The 17,897-nt window shown below is 34.4% G+C and overlaps 1 protein-coding gene across 3 annotated transcripts in view; it reads right to left on the bottom strand.

Moving 5' to 3' along the window:
- LOC138306152 (uncharacterized) overlaps window positions 1–17,897 on the bottom strand; it is a 90,869-nt gene that overhangs the window by 58,974 nt on the left and 13,998 nt on the right. For all 3 annotated transcript variants that reach the window (XM_069246539.1, XM_069246541.1, XM_069246542.1), the window contains one exon: window positions 2,758–2,805. The gene's annotated coding sequence lies outside the window, so the exon portion shown is untranslated. The remainder of the gene's footprint in view (window positions 1–2,757; window positions 2,806–17,897) is intronic.

The following is a 17,897-nucleotide window of genomic DNA, read 5'->3' as shown; positions in this document are numbered from 1 at the left end:
CCAATTACCGTTGTCATATCATCAGACAATGATATATTCTAAAGTAAAAAAAAAAAACTTCTCTGGCCTGCTTTCTACTGTACATGCATTATAAAGAGAAGAATATCTTACTCGTCCAGGTACTGTGAAATGGACATCTTTCTGAGTAAGCTGTTGATCTGATCTGTTGTAGAAGGAAGAGAGGGGACAATTACTGGGAGGAAATAGAGCCATCAAAAGCCATTCGAAGCCAGCAAAGAATCATCAGAAGCCGTAAAATGCCATAAAAAGCCATCAAAAGCCGTCAGAAATCAGCAAATATCATCAAAAGCCAGTAAACGCTATTGAATAACACCAAAAATGATTAGAGGCCAGCAAATGCTATCGAATAATATCAAACGTCATCAGAAACCAGCAAATATAATTGAATAGCATCAAAAGCCATCATAAGCCATCAGCAGTGATCACAAACCATCAAAAATAATCAAAAATCACATTTGTGATATAAATATCTGTACAATAAAGCTGCTCCCGTATTAGGCTCAGTTCTTCAAAAGTCACACAAGACACCTGGTGAGAAGCGTTAAATGTATCGCGGTCATAACAATGTTTCTATATATAACATGTCCTATCATCCCTGGTGTGTAGTGGTCGCCCGTCTGATATTCATTTGATGGGGTTTACACAGGGGAGAGGCTGATTCTACTTGTGTTTTGTTCATTGATCGGCGAAATTTTGTCTGATTTCTGAATATGGACATTTTCACAATACACTGTGAAAAGAGAAAATGGGTGGGGTGGTACTTAATACAGACTTACAACGCTGGTCAATCAGAACTTCGATAATATATTAATTGTCAACATTTGTGAACATTATCACAGTGTTTTGTTACGTATCGCAATATAATGTAAGCTCTGAGATTATTTTAGAATGGTCTCCCGTGTTTTATGAGATGTTTTGGAAACTGCCGTATATCATGCTTTATTCGAACCGTGTGTGTCTTCCAATAGAAGTAGGGAACTGTTGGTAACATATTCGGTATGTCATATAAATTTGAATGAATCATACAGATTTAATCAGATAAGTTCCAAACTCAAATAGTCGCGTATGCGACAAAAAGTCAAATAATTCAATTGTGAACACATTTTTCATTTCCATGAAAAAATGTTTATGATGGGTGGTTTTCAAAATTTCTAATATTCATATTAGAATTTATCAGATAAATTGCCTGACATCAAGAACTTTCGACCATTTAATATTGTTGCATATGTGATTGGCTCGAAATTCATTATGACGTCATGACTTTACGTCAGTAAACAATGACGCGACGTCTGGATTCGAAAAATTCGTGACACAAGTCGACCTCCGCTAGATTTTTGCAACGAATTTGACCTTGAAAGTCTTCAAAAAGTAGACTATTGTAGATATGTAATCAAACTATCATTGTAAAGGTAAATTTGTATTCATTTCGTGACATTTTATAAAACGAGTCTACAGAGATAAATAAAAACGTTTAATATAGGTTATAAGATCCTAAATTTATAACGACAACATTTAAACAGCACAGAAAGTGATTTGGTATGTAAGCGAGAGGAAATAACATTTTTCATGCCACATCCCATGAAGTCGGATTTAATGATTTATCGCATTTTATAATGTCTTTAAAATATCATGTCAAGCTTCTAAATATACGAAGTCGCTATTTTCGAAAGAAACATATTATAATATTTATATCTTTTGGCGGCAATTAACTCATATCGTTACAATTCTTGGTTTACAAAAGTAGATCAAAATATTGGTTTAATTAGACTGTCCATTTACTGTTGAAATTTACATCTATCAAAATAAATATTGGTTGTTTAAATGACACAGAAGTACATTGGTATTATTTCAATACAGATATCCAGAGAGCAGCTAATGAGCTATAGAGTACACGCGCACTGATAGTGCTGATAGGAATTAATGACAGTTGTCAAGCTAAGATAACATAAGGAAACATGATAATGATTTATTTGAAGATATCATCAGACGTCACAATCTGTACATTAACATTCCTTTGCTGCTATAAAATTTCGTGATTTCCGTTTCAAAATATCTTCGCGTGGACTAATTATATTTAATAGTGAAAAGGTGTATTGCAAACGAAATAAAATAGTATTAAGCTTGAAAATGATTGGTATTACTCTGTCGCACACAAAAAAGTACTTACACTTCTTAATCACTTATCGACTTACGACTCGGGGACTGATTTCTCGAAAAAGCTTAAGTCGGAAACAAACTTAAGTCGGAAATATTAGTATCAGTTACGTAAGGAAAAAAACTTAAGTTTTGACTTAAGTATGCACTTTTGTTTCGAGAAATCGGGGCCTATTATATGGACCACGTGGGATTATGATAACATGTCTATAAAGTAGAACAGGTATGGGACGACTGGTTTGCCAATGCATAATGTGACCGGGTGGGGTGTGTTTTCCGGTGACTCTGGTAGGATGCTTCAGGGAGATAGCACTATAAAATGGGTAATAAACCCCACTGTGTGTAGGGACACAACATACCGCAGTCTCCCAAAACATACTGACACTCAGCATACACAATGCATCACATACAGGAGAGACTGTTCTTAAATGACTCTGGCTGATAATACGCTATTATACAAAAAAGGAAATTAAAACGACTCCAATCATCGACTCTGACGTGGAATTGATGATGTACATGTATGCATTTAGCATATGCATAATGAAAATGTAAAATGTAATTATGACAATATGTTGTACTTACTGTGAGTCAGGTCTGTTTGTTGTTACTTCATCAATTACATTACGGCACCTGAAAGTAAATAAAACATGGCTTTAATGAACACCTGTGGACCGACGATTTTACGTCGCTATAAGCCTGTTTCGTTATACACATATTACAAATGCATGAGGTAAACATAAGCGGTGAATGAAAAATACTACCGTTATAATCACGAGTTTGTGGTAAGAATATTCCTTCGGAACGTGATTTACAGTACAATGTATTTGAGATAAATAAACACTAATAGCACCCACTAATTTAACGTTATGTAATGTAAAAGTTATGTAATGTAAAAGATTACCAAATTTTGAACTACACCTTCAGAACATGATTCGTATTCAAACATTTTGGAATTTTTGTATTACAATGTCCGGAAACGAAAGTAAATTTGGCTCCAATATCATGAAATAATCTTATGTCTAAAACACTCGTACGTTTAGTCTTAGCCAATGGAAAATAACGTTATAGAAAGTTAAGTCTTATTTGATTGGTCAAGTCGAAACTTAAGTTATGATCCTGGAACCTGGATTAAAATATCGTATCATTGATTGTAAAACTGTTTCTATAGTTATTTTATATAATGCTTAATTAGTTGCTGGCCAGTTATATTATCTTAAGTATTTGGAGAAGATGGTTCCCGCATCCTTTTAGAATAATCAGCTACAGAATGCGTAATAAAAAGTGTCATAAAAATTATTTTGAAAAGCACTACTTATATCAATTTCCTTTACAATACATATTTACGATTATGTATATTGTAATGGTAAATGTGAGGCTCACATTAATGCAGTTATTTTTACTAGGCAGATTGCATATTGATAACTTATAACCATGTATAAGTATAAGATAACTCAGTTCCATTGTCTTTTTGTTGTATACAGTAGATAAATGTAATTGGATTGGCATGTTTGCAGTAAGTATGATGCAGTTTACATGTGCATAAATCATATAGAAGAGGCATTTATATTGATATTTGTAGCTACAATGTAGTGTGTACGTACAGCATTCCAATAAAAATTGTTGTTCAATGAAACATGATATCTAAAAGCTACAAGATGATCAGAGATATTGCAATAGTATATTTATTTCCCATTATTAATCAATAAATTTTAACATATATATATATCCCTCGTAGACTCTCAGAATTTTATTGTTTCGTTGCTTTTTATAACGTGCTATGTCCACTGGCAAAGATCCAATGACATTTTATGCTCAATACTCAAGCTTTATATAAACATGTTTTCAGTCTTATCTAAAAACAATTACGTTTGTTAATCTCTATTATCTAGAGTAGAGGATATGTGAATAAACTTTACCACTGAATCAGTTATTGCTGTAGTTAAATAATAAGTAAAATAAACGCTATGACAGGATTCAATTATAAAGTATCGTATACATCCATGTTATCCGTCTTGACTTCCGAACATGCGCAAATGCATATCCGGTTTTTAAGTGTAACTAGAAATTTCACTAAAAAAAATTTTCTGAACATGAGTTTTTTTTCATTTATTCAATAGACGTATAAATAACAATATTTTCCTTTCAAAGAAGGTCTCTCACATTAATTTCCATAATTTAATAGATTATTTTAATCTTTAACACAAACTTTCACCACTTTCACATCTGAACATGATATTGATATTCGGATTATCAATTATCTAAGATATCAAGTATAAATTCTGATTCCCTTTGATTTTAACATCTCCACGCAAATAAAATGGATTACATGAATTGAAAACCCTAACTATCAATGGAAAGTTGAAAATCTAATTTTTCTTAAACCGAATCTAACTTTTAGAATCCAATATTTTTTAGAGTGCTAGAAACAGGGAAGTTATATTAATTAATATATCCTTATACAGCCTATCTAAAGCTCTAATTCACATATGGAACTGTAAATTACTGGTCATAAATGTTGACTATTAAGTATTAATCCTTCCATAGATTTTAGGACTTCATAAACACTGTATGTTAATTGAAAAGCTGTCGAATGTTTATACAGCTCGATCCTGAAATGAAGATTAATTCTAACCTTATACTATTATCCTTATCATCTTTATTCCAGTGAAAGATTTACTACGTTGAGGTACCAAAGTAGGATTCCAGTCAAGTGATAAATCCGTATTTTATAGTCACCATTGCCGATCCGTAATTTAGATCAACCGATGGCTGTATCATGGACACTTAAAAGGAGAGAATAAACAATTCCCGACGTTACAACACTCTGGATAAATGGAGCACAAGACGCATGTCATTTAGTGTGATTAACTTAGGTGAAGTCAGCAGATAACGTCAATATTCGTCAGGATACGTCCCGCTAAGTATGTGTTATATGGTGATGGCGGACGACAGTTTCCCCGGAGACCACTCGGCCGGAAGCGTCCTCAGGCACTTGTACGGCGTGTCCTAATCCCCAGGACAAGTAAATCACGCGATAGTCTCGTTAGAAACACATAGGTCAATCGTCACAGCTTTATACCGTCTTGGTTAGCTTGAGTCTTGAAATAAAGGCATTCTGCATAAGGTTCAAACGGAACAAAGACAACCAATAACGTCAACGTATACCCGAATTTACAGACCCCTTTGTGATATTTCCATTGTTTCGTATTTGCGTATTATTATTGTTAGCTATTTCTTCTGCCGTTACAAATATTTATACAATTACCATCAACCACGGAGAGAATTATTTAATACAGGCAATCTAAAATAATGAAGCCATTTTATCATTTCGCTGATAAATTACAAACAAGAAGAACACAAAACGAAGAAGAAGAAAGAAAAAAAATAAAGAAGATGATGCTGCTGCTGATGATGATGATGATGATGAAGAAGATGATGGTGATAATAAAATTTGTAATCAGAATTTTCTATATGTTTCCTGCAAGCTTTTTATAGAATAAATATCCTTCACTTTCAGTATGACTGAGGTGACAATGCTTGGTTACTCTCTTGACCAGGGCTTGGATTTATTTATATGGCTATGAAAGGCTAATCCTATCAGATCCGTCTAAATTCAATTTACTGTGATTGAATAGCGGTGGACGAAAAATTAAATAAGCAAGAGAGTTCTACCAAGAGAGATAATTCTGACATATGGTGATATAATGGTCCCGGAATGAAGGCGATTTTGTGCGTCGCCATAATTCCCAGATGGTTGTTGGTGAAATTGTATTAAGAATATTTTGATGAAAATGGAAAGAGAAGTGATGGTATTTTAGTCATTTGAACAAGTTTTTACAGTTCCTGATGTAAAAAATGAGATCAAAGACTTATAGCGGAAGTGGCAACAAAGAGAAAGAATATTTTTGTGGTATTGTGAAATCCAGAAACTATCATGAAACACAAAATGTTTCCCACCTACATGTCCGTGGAAAAGACTGGAAAGACATGTATATGTAAGTAGGAAAAAACGCGTAATGACCAATTCGAAACTAGTTAATCATGCATTCATTGTCGGGTTTTTGCTTTTGTGTACAATAAAACAAATTTGGTTGTTGCATGTTTATATCTTAACCAATAGTTTAGTATGACTGCTATTTTTACACTTAAACGTTCTTCCTGTATGACGTCATAATACTCGACATAAAACTATTTTAGGCTATGTAAAATCATCTCAAACTTTTAACCAAAAATAATTGCGAGTAACATAAGAAATTAAATTATATTATCGTTGAAAGAATGGTCATGTCAATGTAAAACTACGATGCCATACATTTTGTATAACTGACTTAAATCACTCAGCTATTTCACACAAAGAAAGAAATGTAAAATGACAAATTAAAAAGTGCTTGTGTTTGGAAATCTTCCTACAAATGGTTTGTTTATATTTACGGTTCTCGACCAAAATGTTGGCTGGAATTAAAAACTATTATTCGCCGTTAATTTCATAATATTGTCTAACATTAAAAACAATAGGAATTGTGCAAGGTCAAGCCTATAAAAGCTCTCTCCTTATTGTCAACTTGCATTTATTTCAGATCGCAGCCGGTCTCAAGCCCTTGTTGAGACAGGTAGAGGTGATAACACCAGCATTGTGTTACAAACTAGTCTCGGGAAGAGATAGAATCTAATTTAAACTTTGACTAAAACAACCAACCAACAAAAGGCATTTTAGTTTTAGTAAGTCAGTTTGGCATTATTCCATTGAATTTTGTTTATTTGACAAATTTGAAAATCTTCCTATTTATCTGATGATTATAAATCGACTTTTTACTCATGTTTTTTTAATTGGCACGAACCTATCTGGAGTGATCAGTGGAAAAAGTACAAAACGCTCCCCGACGTAAAGATTATATAGATTAACAAACATTTTGTCATTTTAGTCTAAATACATTTTTCTATCTAAATTCCAATCAGAGTTTTAGGACCCGTTACGGACCGTTATTATTTCTAATTAGTAGCCTAAAGATATGTTGTTGTTGTTTTGACGTACTCTAGGCCAATATAGCTGCATTTATTGAATATTTTAACTATTGATTTTTACTCGTAATAAATAACACAGCATTACAGTAAATGCGAATGTATGCACTTCATTCAAAAACATGATTTGATATGTAAATGTCAGCTTTCATGTAAATGTCAGCTTACATACAGGTAAATAAAAAACTTTTGAGCATTTATGTAAATTTTAGCTAACAAACAAGTAAATACGTAACTTTTGAGCAAATATGTGAACTTCAGCTTACATACAAGTAAATATGTTGCTTTTGAACATTTACATGAACTTCAGCTTACACAAAGTGAATATTTAACTTTTGAACATCCATGTTAATTTTAGTTGACATTGCAAGTAAATACGTAACTTTTATTGACTCAAATATTTTAATACGTTTATGTACAAATGAGGGTATACATGTATTACATGTCGGTTATTCTCGGGTTGACTTTTTAATTATTTTGGGTTATTCAGCTTCTATCGCCTATTATCACTTCTTTGTTATACTACCATGCATAGTGATACGGTAATGTCTTTGATGTTGTTAGTATTAAGTGTCTGATCATAACAAACCAATGATAAACGACATGAGTTGTGCGGGCTGATAGACCAATAAAATGTTAAGAAACTACTGTTGCATTGCGACAGAATAGCTTCATGCCAGTAGATGTATATTTCCTTTGAAACTAATAGGAATCATACGGCGGTAAATGACTTTTATTTCAGATTCGTGGTTCTGGTAAATGTACACATGAACAAAACGACCATAAGAAGACACATACCCGAGTAAGAAACGTTTTTACCTATCGTTATACGGTAAACATCATTTAAAAGAAGAGACAAACTAGTTAGAGCAATTGAAATGAAAATTCAAGGCGAATTGTATGAACGATCTCAATCAACGCCCCTACCAAGACTTGGTAACAAAAGCCGATGTATCACATGCATTTTTCATTCCGCCAGGCAGTTTATGTTATTGATTCTGTAAATATTGAACCTTTGGTTGTGTAAACAAAGGTCATATAACGACAATTGACAGTATTACGAAACACGAGCTTATGCAAAACAACATCAATATATCGGATCGATAGCCTTAACAGTAAAGGTTATGAATGGACGCATTCCAGGCATACTTGAAATATTTAAAATTCAAAAACAATCAGGAATGCATTGATAGAAGTGTATAGATTGTAGTTTAAATTAATTTACATCGGACTTAGATAAACAAGGATTTATAAGTCGATCTTTGTTTCATTTTTTTAAATGCAGTGGAAATATTCCTTCAATCTCTGTACCAAATTATCAGGTTCGGTGACCCGCTTTGTACTTAAGCCTAAGGAAGACAACATACAATGTAACCAATCAATTCAAGGACGTGCTAGATTTGTCCACGGAGGAAAGCTGGAGTTCCCGGAGAAAAACCACAGATAAGCGGTCAGTACCTAACAACTGCCTCACATGGGAATTGAACTAGCAAGCCAGAGGTGAAACGCTTGTGGTAATATGTTGGCGTATAAATAAACGGAGACGTTGAAAAGTTAAACGTAGTACAATACAAGATAAAAATTAGTATTAAATCCACTATACGAACACACAAGTAACATTGATATCATTTATCACGTTCTAAAATGATAAAATTCAATTAAATATTTGGAAATTGCTTGTTAACTCATACATGTAATTTATGTAATATATAGCAGAAATAAAACTGTAAAAAAAAAGATTTTTTTTCTGGTTTTAATGTTATAAATGATATGTTTGTTTCACCATTATGTTTTATCTCATTAAAACCAAAATAAAAATGATATTAGTACATAATGTATTTCGGCATCAAAAATGAATCTACTAGTATTCTATTGTTATTGTATTTTCCTCTGTAAAAGATACAGTTTCCTGTGCTAATAAATCATTAGTGTAAAGCGATTTGAACTTGCTTGATGTCAGTGTTTGATCTGTAAAATAAACGTAATTAAATTCAGTGTTTCCACCTGTGTCAAGCCATGTGCCTTAGGCGCATCGAAAACTAATACGTTACCCTTAGTTTAGCAGCCACGACACGCTATTAAGATGGTTGAATGTTAATACGCTACTGGCAGCACAGACATTTAAGGATGCGCTACAAATAAATATTATCTTGTCAAACAATGTTATTTGCGATTTGATAACACTTAAGAAAGCTATATAATATAAAAGCAATACAAACAAAGAAAATATAATAAAATATTTTCTTCCTGACAGCCATTATGCAATTATGCATGGTCATCATGATGGTCATTATGCATTTTAAACAAAAAACAATAACTATCCGGTATCATCACACAGCAAAAATGGATGAATATATAGCTAAAGATGTCAGCTTAATTTATTTGACACATATTATAATGTGCAAAATATACACTATCATAGTCATAATATTATAGTAAACCGATACTTCGTAAAAATATAACAATTCCGATAGATAAATATGTAGATATACTCCTGCTGTATAAAGAACTCTCACTAACAGTACCATCACTATCGTAATTAGTTTTACCAACAAACGTGCTTACAGGGATCAGGAAATCTGATTCCCGCCAACGACAGGAGCGCCCTCTGTCTCATCACAATCTCCCATCTGCCTATCTATTCACGTGCTATTACGTAAGCATCAATCAAGGATTTTCCCCGTCGCGAGCTAACAAATTAGCTATCGGCAAATTTGCGAAGGAGTGAGATCTGCTCTTCTTTTTAATTAGGAGGGGCCCTGTCAAGCTCTCTCGCAGACAAAGAAATTAGTTTGACTGATATCAGGGGTTCTATGTGGGGTCGACAGTGGAGTATATATATAATAATGATTATTGTTCATCAGCATTATTTCACGGCTTCTCAATTTCGCGATTCCCGTTTCAATGCGTTTCCGTGCATATTAATTTAAGTGTTGATTTAAAGTTGTGCAAGAAGTATGGAAGAGTTCAATTCGCTAAGTTAGCGCGCATTAAAGTTGATGGCAAAATTCGTGAAAAGAATTCGCACGCGAAAGAAGGTTAAAATAAAACATTTGAATTCACAAAATCACATGACCAGTAACTCATAATAGTATGATTTCATCTGTGTATCAATGTTGTTTATAATTTGTCAGAACAGATAACTCCTCTATGTCCTATTCGGGTCTCGAACCCACAATCAACGGCACATAATCGCCTAGTCAAACATAATGCTTAACACCACTTTATAACACTCATGTTATACATTGTTGACAAGAAAGCTCGTTACCATAGTTACCATAACCCAGGAGATTTAGTAGTAATTTGGTAGTACCCGGATGGGATGAGGCCGAAGGGACAAGTATATGCCGATCCTTTCGTCAGCTTGTCTCCAACATTCAAGGTCATGGTTGTAAACCTCGCTGTGATCAATTGCAAGGTAATGACTGTTGATCTGTTGGTTTCTCTACGGATACTCCGAACACTTAAAAGAGCTTGTAATTGATTAAACAATTAAACAAAACAAACAAATCATAATTTAGAAGTACTTTGTCTCCTTCTTTCCCCCACGCTGGCCCCTTGTAGTTTATTCTCAAACAGGCAAATTATCGCCACATGATTACATACACTGCCTTAACACACGCCGACAGATGATTTGCATTTTATTTCACCGTATGTTCACACTAAAAACAACCTGTAATTTTAAAGCTATAAATCTAGCATTTCAGTAACAAGACTTTAATTATCGGATCCTATGTTATTACGTTTGCCGGTAATGTGAAATTGTGTAACAGACTTGGCAAGGAAGTACTCCTCCAATTCGGGTTTTCATCACACAGCGAAGGCTTATTTTATCAGTTGTGTCTATACTGTTTGCATGTCACAGTACTCTCCACCATGTCGACGCATCTCTCTAGAAATCGCAGATAATAATGTTTTACTGAATCTTTCTACTATTTTGCCGTATCTTCGTTTTGTTTTGTACCATCTATGGAGATAATAGCTGTTAGGAAAAAGGCGTTTTACTAACATGGTAGCAATTTAATGACAAACTGCCGTGAAATTTAAAATAACGGAAATTACTTGTCGTGTAAAAGTGAGTTTGCAGTTCCGGTTTTCAGTATTTTATATCACATTAAAGCTATTAAAGTTTCAATCCATCACTATACTTTATAATAGTTTGGGAACCCTTTATAGAATGGGTGTCTATGAAGCCTGAAATAAATTCAGTTTGTGACGTTCGGTAATGTCGTCATCGCGTGGCCTAAGTTGAAATGCATATTGATTCCTAGAACTCAATTTCCTGTTTCAAGATATACTTTGTTAAAGTATTTACTATTTCTGTCTAGGACGAACATACACTTGTTAAGAAAGACTCAAGTCTACGAGTTGAGGGGAGGAAATTATTTGGTGAAAATGCCATGGTTGATTTTCAAGAACTAATGGCACAGCTTCAGACGAAGGTCATAGTAGTAATTATATTGCATGAACTTGCATGCTCTGCTGATTAAGTACGATGTTTTAAACTTAATTTCTACCACAATAGGCGCTGTTATTCAACTCTCATGGTATCAAATAAACGATGCAGCTGTTGATTAATAATTTGTTTATACCACACGTGGTATAAACTCTGTACGCATTCTGATTGGCTGGCACGATGAACTTTGACCGAACTACTTTCTCAGTGTCGTATCACCTTTTGTCAACGTCATCAATAATCGAGTGACGTCATGCTATGCTGTGATATCGCCGCTTGACACCAAAACTGCTGTTGGATTGCGTACTTATCCTCGTCGTATTTCTATCGGCTAAAATCGAATATTATTGTGTTAGAAACAGGTCACACGACTCGTGGTTGTTGGATATGGAATTTATTCCACACTCGTAAGTTATTTTTTAAAAGTTACAAAAGACACTCGCTAAAGCTCGTGTCTTTTGTAACTTTTAAAAAATAACTCACTCCAACTCAACTCCATATCCAACAACCACTCGTTGTGTAACCTCTATTTCTCAAATTAGATTATTTTACAATCAAATTGGATATCAAAAAATAGAACTCATATTCATGGATCTTCATTTAGCTTTTATTTTATTCATTTTACTGTTCAACTTCATGATATTAAACTTTTGATAATTTCCTTTTACTTTCGTCGATTAGTCTCCATGACCCCAGGCATACAGTACAAACACATTAGAGACCTTGGCAATACACGACAATAACATGACATAGGGGCTGTGGTGAGTCCAGTACAGACGCTTGGAGGACAGAACAGATGGAATAATTACGTAATACTGAAAAATTACACCATGGGATTTCCTATCATGGATATGGCACTGCAACTATGACAATGGTAAGGCAGCCGGTCGGTTAGAACCATAGGGGTTGTGGTCAGGGACCGACACTTCCCCGGTCGGTATAATTAGAGTTCATGGTGGGAATGACACTCTGTGTAGCGGACGTTGTCAGAGGGACAGTAAATCAATTTCTCGACAGTGCATATAACTGATATTTAACTTTGGAAATACTGTTTACAAACTAATGTTCGAGAGAGTGGAGTAAATTTCGCGTATTTTGCTCGCAAATAGAAATCGCGAAATAGATCTCACCGCGAAAACCAGCCTCTCAGTTGAAACTCATGACTGGTAACCAAATCGCAGTGAATAGATGTTAGGCATGAAACCAGATAAAAAAATACGTTACCACGAAAATGAGTTTGTTGCAGTATTCCTATTCCGTCTTTGCATATTACAGAGTTAGCTCCCTTGCGAGAAAGTATCGATTGTTACGTCATTATTTTGTAAGAGCAATTCACGTCGTTTTCTCCGAAAAGTATGACGTTACTCTCGCAAATGCATGACGTCACAATCATACCTACCTACAAGGGTAGATAACTCTGTACTATACAAACGCAGAATTGCAACGTGTATTCATATTAAATATTTACAGTGAAACCTTTTGTCTTAGCGGGATACAGACTTTCTAAAATTTCCCCAGAGGTAAAATTTAACGTATTTGAATGCAACGATGTCAATAAAAGTCAATGATCATGAAGTGCTGTGCTAATGAATATGTCATAAATGACGAATTGTATACGTCCTAGGTATTGAATATTTTTCTCTGTTTTTCATATCATATCGAAACAATAAAATTCGCATCACACAAATAATCATTAAACTAAAATACATTCTGTATCCGAAATCCAGTAACAACCTATATCAGCGTATTGCATAATACAAGTATAAATGAATGTCATACTTATCAAACTTATCAGTGTATTGTTTTTATGTGTAGTACCATATTAATATGCAGCGAATCACTCGATGGCCAGTTTATGTTCCCTTCCAATATCATACAACTCATAAATCATATTGACGCATTACAAATATATACAGGGCTATCTATACTATATACAGAGAAATTCTAAATCGCATAGAAATCTATTTTTATTTCATAAAACATTTCTGTACGGTGTTGTAAAACGACCTGATACGACCTTGATACGAAAAAATCTTATGAAAATTCCCTGGAAAAAATCACGAAAATAAAACTTGTAAATAATTGGATAACGTAATGCATGTAATGTGGAGATATGGAATTTTATTTTTAGGGTGATAACAGCATTGTTTTTCTGAAATTGTAACAATAACATAACTCAATCTCAACAAAAATACACGAAAGGTTATGATACAATGTCCGTTAAAGCCGCACTAGCATGAAAAGTCAAGGTCGTTATTTGGTCAGCAAAACCAGAGAGAAAAAAACCCCAAGAACAGGTCAACAACATAGAAATGCACAGAAACAGAATGTTTAGAATGACGTTTTGTTTTTTATATTTTGAATATCACTCGGTATGCTGTATTGATTTGCTCATACATAACTCAAGTGAAACCTACACAACTGATAAATAAAACTAGACTAAAAAGTAAACATTTAATAGTATACTCAGAAACTATAAATAGCATCATAATACCGCATCGCTTATAAAGTGTTCAGTATCGTTCATATCAACGGAAAATGAGATCTTAGCATCTTAATGTAGATAACTGTGACGTGTTTTGATGACGTAATTATCCTGGTTAGTGACAAATCACAGTATCCCGTGCAGTCGTTCGGCATCACGCGTCATTTCTTAGAAACCATCAAAGTGAAAAATTGGTCATGATTTCTGGAACATTAAAGCTGATTGGCATTGATGACAGACCAAAGAAAAAAAATTGGCACGTAAAACAAAATCTAATCGCAAGCGATTCATTTCAAACTATTCTTAGTTTGATGAAAGAAAAATGACAAATGACTGTCGCCTGACTATTGACGAAGAAGAATTTAGCGTGTCCATCGGAAAATGAAAAATTGTCTGGTCTAATTTTAGGTTTTATGGGAATTGAAACACATTAGAAATTCTGGTACAACGACCCCCCAACACGTGCATCAGAGACTTGAGCTGATTAAAAGAAAAGAGTGACTTCTGTTTTGCCAGATTTGCAAAAACAAGATGGCCGACTATAGCCTGGCAAAAAGATATGAAAAAGCTGTAACGCTTTTTATCATGGTACAGTTTTGTCACATCTTTTTGTTCCATGATATGGTACAAAAACTTGTAAAAGTGCGTTACAGAAAGATTATAAACATCTCTGGAAAATTTCAGATTACATTCACAAGTTTATGTACCAATAGCCGAAATGAGCCGGCGAAAAGATGTGGAAGTTAAATCCTTTTCACATGTTTTTGTACCACTGTTGTACAAAGAGATGTGAAAGCATGGTACATTAACATGTGAAACGATTTACCTTTCACATCTTTCTGTACCATCAGTGGTACAAAACACGTGAAACCGTGGTACACAAAGATGTGAAAGGAGCATTGGAATGTTATTATCAAACACCATGACCTGACCTGACCCCGAACAGCAGGAGTTTGATTAGGGCGTCAAAACAAGCGTAAAATGTTGTTGAGCACTTCTGAGGAAAAACAGAAACGAAACTTTTTTGCTATTTTTGGGTGTAACTTGGGGCCTAGAATTGTTAAATAAAACCTGTATCATGTGGGCATTCTTATAATGTAGACAAATAAATGAAGCATGGTTGCCACAGTTTTCATATTTGTCTAATTGTGTTATGGTGTTGACAGCTTTATCAGCTTTGTCATTTGTCAAACTCAGTAACCTTTGAGTCTCTCGCCTCTCACATGTTTCTGTGCCATGGCTGTTTTCGGCCATTCTTTTGGTACAGAATGATATAAAGTGACTGCTCACATAAATACTGCTTTCATATCTTTGTGTACCATGCTTTCATATGTTTTTGTACCATTTATGGTACACAAACATGTGAAAAAACTGTAACGCTTTTTATCTTGGTACAGTTATTTCACATGTTTGTGTACCATAAATGGTACAAAAACATGAAAGCATGGTACACAAAGATGTGACAGCAGCATATCTTTTTGCCAGGCTACTGTCGGCCATCGTAGTTTTTAAAATGAACAAGCATTTATATTATATACAAATGTATAGGTTTTTTTACTCTTATAAAGAAATCGGATTTCAAAATAAATAATTAATTCCAATTTAAAATATTGATGATATCAATGTCTTAAATTTCTGAAAGAGGAAGACGGCGACCGATGATCGAAGAGGAGGACGATGAGGAGAAAAGAGAGGACGAGAAGGGCGAACAATAAACAATGACATTTTTTTTTCTTCTAAATATTGCAAAATTCATATCCGCGAATTAATATCTGCCTGAATTATGTTGAAAGGTATTTTGAAATATTTTTTTCAAATCTACAAAATAAATGTTAATCTTCACCTAAGGTGTCTGAATAGAAAATAGTACCTAGTGAAATTATGGAGCCACGAACGAAAACTGTTTTACGATGCTCTGATGACACACTTACCATCATTGTGCACAAATAGCATGTTTGGTCCAGATTTGAGCCAATAATGTTGAAACAAGGATGCAACTTAAAAGGCCACTACCTTTCCAAAACGGCTTTTTATTTCTAAAATGGGATTGTAAAACTAATTTAATCATTTGATATAGTCACAAAATAGTTACCTAAATAAATTAAATGGTAATGTTCATAACGCAGGTCGTTTTATGTTTCGCGCCGTTGAACGTCCTTATCACTGCGCCAGACGGCAAAACAGCGAATAAAATCTTCACTGTTAAAATTTGTTTCGCAAAGGTAGTGGGCCTTTAATGGTACATGTGTATTACATACGAAATTGACAAGAGCGAAGCAAAAGTGTTAAAACCCGACATGTATTGGTATTGAATATAATACATTTGTTTGACGAATGCTCTCTGATAGAAGAACTATTTTTCCTTGCTTTACAAAAAATGTAACAGTCTAGGGATATGTCTATCGATTTGCGTTATCCCATTTTCACAAACAAAGTGTGGTATTATTTCGGCTAACTGACTCAAAGACCAATTTGTCTTGAAATAAAAGAATATGCCTATTACCAGCATTTTCCTTGAGGTTACATGAAACTCATCTGGTCATCTGAAGCACCGTTGCCATGGGAACATATTCTTTCAAAAATTAATGTCGACAGGCTCATCGCAACGCCAATAACAACCAGCATGTGGAATTTAACGAGGGAGATATCTGTGTTATTACCGAGGTATCAGTATCAAATAGGTCTCCGATGACACGGGTGTTATGATCTTCTTTTGAGGCACATAGAGAAACTCATTAACCTCCGGATATTAACTGTACCGATTTGGCTCCTGGAGACTATTGATATGGAAGAATATATTCTAAAAACTAAAGACGGCTTATTTTCTTTGATAGGTGCAGATTATAGGCTTATTGTTCAGTACCGGCTTATTTTCGAATTGGCTAACTTTCGTGAGCATTTTATCCTGTATTAATCCACGATAGTTAATCAACATCACAGTAAAGTTTAGCGTAACTTTGAAAATAGGTATGGTATATTAGGTTTGCACTCACAATCATTAAAGGGCGACCTCCGCTAGATCTGTAGACAATGTTTTGCGCGTGTGCAGTTCTGTATTTTTGGGAGGCTGCGGTACATTGTATTAGTGGGACTTCTGTCCACCCTTTACCGTCAACTGCATCGTGTTTTCCACGCCCTACCTGTGTCTGACATTCAACACAATTTCTTTAGTTATGGATGACAGGTTAAATAATAGGTTATATAGACTGGCATTATCCAACAGAGACACAAGCAGCACACTCCATTAGGACATATTACACTGAAAACGGGTAAACCAGTCGTCCCTCTCCCTGAACGTTAGAATGAACAAAAACTGCTGTACTTTTATAGAATATGGTGTATCCCGGCCAGGGGACAGAACTCACTAAAGGAAGAACATCCAACTCATGATCAAGTCCATAAATCTTGCAAACGTATGCTCTATTACGTTTAAAATTTATCATCCGGGGATCATTTGACAAGTAAGACGAAACAGTTGAAATGAAACTTGGTCAATATAAAACAGGTTTATCTAGGTCATCGCACTATTGTGTAACGACTAGAAATAACATTTAATGGGTTTTGAAACGGAACCTCGACAGGGCATTCTTAAAATCTAATTACGGAAGACAATGACTGAACGATTGTGCATTATAACAGTTCTAGGGCTCTAGGTGAGTCCATGCATACTATTTTTTGTAATTGAAGATCCCTGAACTACAATAAGAAACCTGACAATTTGAGAGAAAAAAATGTGAACAAATTTTCGAGGAAGCCACACAT

Source organism: Argopecten irradians, chromosome 13 (genome assembly GCF_041381155.1).
Source record: "Argopecten irradians isolate NY chromosome 13, Ai_NY, whole genome shotgun sequence".
NCBI lineage: Eukaryota > Metazoa > Mollusca > Bivalvia > Pectinida > Pectinidae > Argopecten > Argopecten irradians.
The sequence above is the reverse complement of the archived record's forward strand: the minus strand, read 5'-3'. Positions and strand labels throughout refer to the sequence as shown.